Source organism: Nanorana parkeri, unplaced genomic scaffold (assembly GCF_000935625.1).
Source record: "Nanorana parkeri isolate BGI_ZX_2015 unplaced genomic scaffold, ASM93562v1 scaffold102, whole genome shotgun sequence".
NCBI lineage: Eukaryota > Metazoa > Chordata > Amphibia > Anura > Dicroglossidae > Nanorana > Nanorana parkeri.
Window position 1 is genome coordinate 2,311,182 of NW_017306370.1, and position 6,379 is coordinate 2,317,560.

Genomic DNA, 6,379 nt, shown 5'->3' on the forward strand with positions numbered 1-6,379 from the left:
TTTGCTGCTCTTCCTTTTTAAATCTGTATTTCTTCTCATGCTGGGGGAGAACTTCCCTTTGCAGCTGAGTGCCTCTTCCTGTAGTGCTGGCTCAGGTTGTGAACCTGCACACGGACACCATGTATACATTCCAGAGACAAGGCAGTCTGCTGCAAAACAGAAGTTCTCCCCCAGCATGAGAAGACATGAGGATTTAAAAGGAAGAGCAGCAAAGAGAAGGGAAACAACCATGGATTACAGTAAGGCACACATTACAGTATTGTTTTATGTAAAAGAATCTGAGGGTTTAATGTCACTTTAATATATAAAGAGGTTCTGCTTGTTAGTGCTGCACAGTGCACGGTCCAATTAAAGCAATTCCCTCTCTGCGGTCACATTACGTTTGTGAACACAACAGGTTCACTTTTATTAAAACAAGAATGTCAGTTTTTGAAAAGGAAAACCATCAAACTGCACCTAGAAAACGGTTTGTGTTAAACAATAGCAAAATATAAAATATGCTTTCTTTTAAAAAAAAAAAAACAGACACTCCTTTGGCCCCCTTCCTGACGCTTGGATGCTTGGGGAAAATAATGCTGTTTACAAAGGAGAAGTGACTCATAACTGATATTTTATGCTGGCAAGCTAAAAAGTCTATTTCCCTCTCGTCTATTGCGGGACACAGGGCTTTCCTAATTCTGTGAATTATACTGCCACCTGCAGGAGGATTAGACGCTGGCAAACAATTATTTCTTCAATCAAGACTTTTCTTTACATCACTTGTGAAGGTTTACCTTCCCATCAGCAGCTAACTGACATGATCATCCTCCGCTTGGCTTTAGGACCATACGGCATCCAGGCTCTGCTCGACTAAACGTTGCAGGGCTAGCCTGGTAGTGACCTTCCGGCACTGGGTTCCACATGGGGTGCTTTCCAGGCTCAGTTCTTTTTGTTAGCTGCGAAGTTCTTTCTAGGTCCAGGGCTGCTGGCATTGCTTCTGCACTTCCCCTTCCTCTGAAATCTCACTCAGTGAGTTGGCTGGTCGGAACAAGCATTGGGAGCTCCTTCATTTAATTGGTTATTAGGCGCTATTATTCCCCATCTGATTACACTGATACTAAGGAGTCCTTGTCAGATGATCTTACCCCTGAGGAGTCCTAGTCTACTGCTATTACTCCCATGTTTAAACAGACCATTTTGGTTCTTATTGATGTGGCGCACACCACCTTGAAACTAGAGGATCAGCCCGTGGCTTCTATCAGTGCTCTTTCCAGCCTTGGGTCACATAGGACCTCTAAGGCGGCAAAGTCTTTCCATGTGCACCTGCTGGAAAAGCAGTTTGTTTCTATATGATGACTGGAAGCACGCTGATAGGTGGCCACCCCTAAGTGTTTGCTGGCCTTGTATATGTTTTGTGGCCAGTTTTGCAGAGAAGTGCTCTTTAGCCTTTGTGGATCCAGCCATATCTTGCCTTAACAAGGTGACTACTATTCTGGTTGAGGATGCAACTCCTTTTAAGGATTCAACTGGTAAGCAGTTGGAATGACTCTCCAGGACACACTTTCCCATTGGTGGGTCTCATCTTAAACCCACTCTGGCTGTCATTTTAATTTGTCAGGCCAAGGGCGAAATCCACGGCTTGCCTGGGCAAAATCACTCAAAAGGAACCTAACCACCTCTGTCGTTGATCCTCTGCTACTGTAACACGTGGAGCATATGGCTGGAGCATTGGATTTCAGCTGTGTTCCCTAACTGGAAGCCTCTTTCCTTGATTCTCGCATGAGTCTCCTATTGGTGCATATAGGTAGGGCACTTTGGTGTTAGACCGCAGAGCAATCTTGTAAGAAGTGTTTGATCCACATGTCCTTAGAGGAACAACACCTCTTCGGACCAGCCCTAAATGTTCATGGATGTTACTGGTGGTAAGAACATTCATCTTCCTCAGCGGAAGAATCCTAGGGAGCTGACTGCGAAGTCATATCCTCTAACTGTCAAGAAATGTCCCTCCACCTTCAGCAAATGAAAGTAACCATTACTACTATGGGGTCGGATCCCTTGAAGTAGCAATGGTTACATCGGTTTGCTAATTCCCTCAAGTGTTCTTTAGTATGGTTGCCTTGTATTTCTTGTTACTAAGATGGATTTTGTTTTTATTCTGATCCTTTGCTTCATCTAGTGGCCATAATGTGCTATTTTCCTGCTTTTTACCACTGCCCATAATATTGGAAGAACATTTGACTAGAAGAGAAAATTGCCAGAGAACATTCAATTTTGTTGTGGCTTTTATTCAGGAATAATTGCAGAGCAGGACCAGAGCTGTCAAACTGATAGTTCGGTCTTGCAGATTTACACAGGGAGGACACAGCATTCCCGGTGTAATGGTTGAAGCTGTATGACAGCCGGGCGCTGTACTCTGTACCCTGATGAGGAACATACAAAGTGGACGGCTGTCACACTGGCAGCGGAGTTCCCCTGGTTACACAGGGAGAGCTGTGATCTCCCTGTGTAATCTGCAGGACTGAGTTGTCAGTTTTGATATCAGTCTTTCACAGTGCTGGAGGTGGCTGGGTGATGTAGAGGCTCCCAAGATGGGTTCCTCTCATGCTTCTGCCCGGTTTCAGAGACCATTGGCCTCACACTTTAAATAAGACCTTTTGTGCAGGGAGTCTCCCATGTGGTCCACCCCATCCGTTGTTCTGTGACTCCATGGAATCTGGTTCTCTTTGCAGAGAAGCCGCCGATTTAACCCATTAGAGGCATTCCCTCTCTCTGCCCTGACCCACATGGTTGCTTTCCATGTAGCTATCACCTCGGTGAGGGGATTGTGAACTGGCCACCTTATATTGCAAAGAACCCTTTCTGGTTTTATATAGGGACAAGGTAGCGCTGAGGCGCAGGACTACCTTCTTGCCCAAGGTAGACTCTGCCTATCACTTTAACCAGAACATTGTTCTCCCGTCACTTTGTCCTGCTCTGGTTAATCAGAAAGCAGATTTTGCTCCATTGTCTGGAGGTAGTTCAGGCTTTGCGAGTCTACCGCTCTCTTTTAGAAAGACTGATTCCCTTTTTGTCATTCCTAATGGACTACAAAAAGTTGCCCTGGCTTTTTCCACCATCTCTAGGTGGCTCTGACAGACCATCTTTCAATCCTCCTGTAGTAGGCAGTATAACCCGAAGGTTTAGGATTTACTGTGTCCCTCCATCGACTCCTATAAAAGGATTTTTGGTAAGTACAAAAGTTCTATTTTCCTCGACTGACAAAACCTACCAGGCACATCTCATAAATGGCTGCTGACAGTGACAGAGACAGATAATTGTTAATTAAAAAAATGCAAAACAGTTTATAGACTAAGCGGATTACAAGAATCACACTGGGCTGGTTTAATTAGGTAGTGCAAAGTGCAGTGCAGTGACCGTATCCAGAGTGATGAATCCGAAACCTGCTTTGACCTGGCAGCAGTCAGCTGAAATCTGGTTGGAGAGTATAGGTAGCTAATATTGACACAATCCGTGGTTAAAGCAAGCCTGTCAGGCTACCCAAAAATTAAAGATGAAAGCACCCTGCAATAGAAGAGGTGTTACACTCGCCTCTCCAGTAGCCCATGTGTCCTATCTCCCTTGCGTTTTTGCTCTGTGGCCTCAGCTGGTCTTTTTGGCTATACAACACTTCTAGGAGTGTCATTCCTGTGTCCCCCTCCGCAGGCTGTGGTTCCATCAGTTAATCCAGGAATGGGCAAACTCTGGCTCTTTAGCTGTGGTGCAACTACAAATCCCATTAGGCATTGCAAGACTCTGACAGACACAGATATGACCCCCAGAGGCAGATGCATGGAGGGATTTGTAGTTTCACCACAGCTGGAGGGCTGGAGTTGGCCACCCCTGCTCTAACGCTTGGGTCACTACGGGACACAGCAGTTACATAGCTACATAGGATTTGATGTTGAATAAAGACACAAAGGTCCATCGAGTTCAATGTTTGTGTGTGTGTTTATATATGACTCTGTGTGTGTTCCATTCATTAAGAGTAGTTATGTAGGGACCTGAGAACGGAGCCAGGGAGAAACTTGAGGGACATCTGACTTTACTGATGATGAAGTGGTAGCTGTGGCTTCCCCTCACTGCAAGGGTTAAGTGCTCGTTTGCGTGTAGGTTAAAAAATAATAAAGTTATACTCCCCTGAAGCTCCAAGCCGGCCAGCTGTCACACCTTTTTAAGTGTTTTTTTACTGAAAATATGGATTAGATAAGCAGTTGTGTTATATCATGTGACATAGGAATTTGCTGCCACAACTAATCGATTTAATCGCTAATAGCGATGATGAGAGCCAACGATTCTCATTATCAATTAGTTGATTTTCGGTTAGTTGCCACCCTGCTCCATTGTTCTCCTCCTTGATGGGAGCCGCTGCATGCTGCGGTCTGTGTCCCCTTCAATAAAGGGGAGACAGAGTGCTGAAGCCCGCGCCCAGTGGGGAGTTGAGACCGCTGTGAATCTGCATTCCCCCACTGCTGCCCGCTATCCACCTCTGCTTCCTCCATGCCTCTGATGCAGCCCGCGATCCACCTCTGCTTCCTCCGTGCCTCTGATGCAGCCCGCGATCTTCCACTGCTGTCCCGTGCCTCCGATGCAGCCCGCGATCCACCTCTGCTTCCTCCGTGCCTCTGATGCAGCCCGCGATCCACCTCTGCTTCCTCCGTGCCTCTGATGCAGCCCGCGATCCACCTCTGCTTCCTCCGTGCCTCTGATGCAGCCCGCGATCTTCCTCTGCTTCCTCCGTGCCTCTGATGCAGCCCGCGATCTTCCACTGCTGTCCCGTGCCTCCGATGCTGCCTGCGATCCACCTCCTGCTTCCTCCGTGCCTCCGATGCTGCCCGCGATCTTCCACTGCTGTCCCGTGCCTCCGATGCAGCCCGCGATCCTCCACTGCTTTCTCCGTGCCTCCGATGCTGCCCGCGATCTTCCACTGCTGTCCCGTGCCTCCGATGCTGCCTGCGATTCTCCTCTGTTGCCTCCGATGCTGCTCGCAATCTTCCACTGTTTCCTCCGTTCCTCCTCTGCTGCCCGCGATCTTCCACTGCTTCCTCCGTTCTTCCTCTGCTGCCCCTTTTCCTCTGCTGCTGTGCCCCCTCTTCTGCTGGCGTTAGAAAGCCAGCGCCAAGTCTCCCATCCAGTGGCTGGGAGCAATAGACAGCCTGCTATTGGCCATTTTAAATTGCAATAACAGGCTTGCTATTGTTCCCAGCCACTGGCTGCTATGTTTACTTTCAGCTACCTCCAGCAGGTAGCTGTCATTCTCCCGTGAAGTGGAAAGGTGATGCTAGAGGTTTCATAGACCCCTAATGACACCTTAAAGAGAACCTGTCACCTCCAATCTGCTATCACACACCATGTGATGGCAATGAAGTAAAAAAATAAAGAACGTAAAATTAAAAATACCCCCCAAAAAGCTTAAAGTCCCCCTGACCCCGCGAACGTGCGCATACTAGCAAAAACTTAAGTTGGGTGCACCTACGTGCGAAAACGACGCTTGCGCTACACATGTTCAGTGTTGCTACATAAGCCAGAGTGAGAGCAATAATTCTGGGGCCAATATTACAGGCTAACTCTAAACTGATGATGTAGGGGCTTTTTATATACAATAGATATACAATTTTATTTTTTGTCCAATTGTGGTGTGTTTTTGTCATTTATTTTTTCTTATATATTGGCTTGGAGTTGTACAATTCAGATTATTTTAAATTCATGAAACTAATTAAAATTACTAATTTAATACATAAAATTATTTAAAAAAAATTTTTTTAAAGTGTTAAAGGTAATTTTTCGTTTCAGCCTGGCAAATTCTGCTGCAGGAAGTGCGTTGCGGTGCCATTCATTTCAACGGTACCCCAAATGCGCTTCCCGTCTACAGTGTGATCGCCTGCACTGGAACGCACAGTACTGTAATGCCGTGCGTTCCACTACGATGCGATTGCAAAAAAATGTGCATGCAGTTTTATTCTGACGTAAACTTTATGTTTGCAACACTGCATTTTGTATAATTTATTAATTTTATTAAATAAAAGATGGTATTTCATTTTTTTTTTTTAAATCCGATTAATTGAAAAAAATAATATGTATGAAAATAATCGATTATGATGCAGCCCTAGAATTTGCAACTGCCACCATTTTTATTTTACAGGGTCTCGGCAGTTAGAAAATATACAATGGTTTGGTGGTTTAAAGCATGGGGTGGGCAACTCTGGCCCTTCAGCTGTTGTGCAACTACAAGTCCCATGAGGCATTGCAGGACTCTTGCCAGCCACAGGCATGGCTCCCAGAGGCATGTTGAGATTTGTATTTAAAGCACAGCTGGAGGGCCAGGGTTGCCCGCCCCTGGGTTAAAGTCATCTTCAGGCCTAAA

General features: G+C 46.1%; 1 protein-coding gene across 1 annotated transcript in view; it reads left to right on the top strand.

Annotated features, from left to right (window-relative positions):
- Positions 1–6,379, top strand: part of SESN3 (sestrin 3) — an 84,906-nt gene that overhangs the window by 61,285 nt on the left and 17,242 nt on the right. The gene's annotated exons all lie outside the window — the stretch shown is intronic.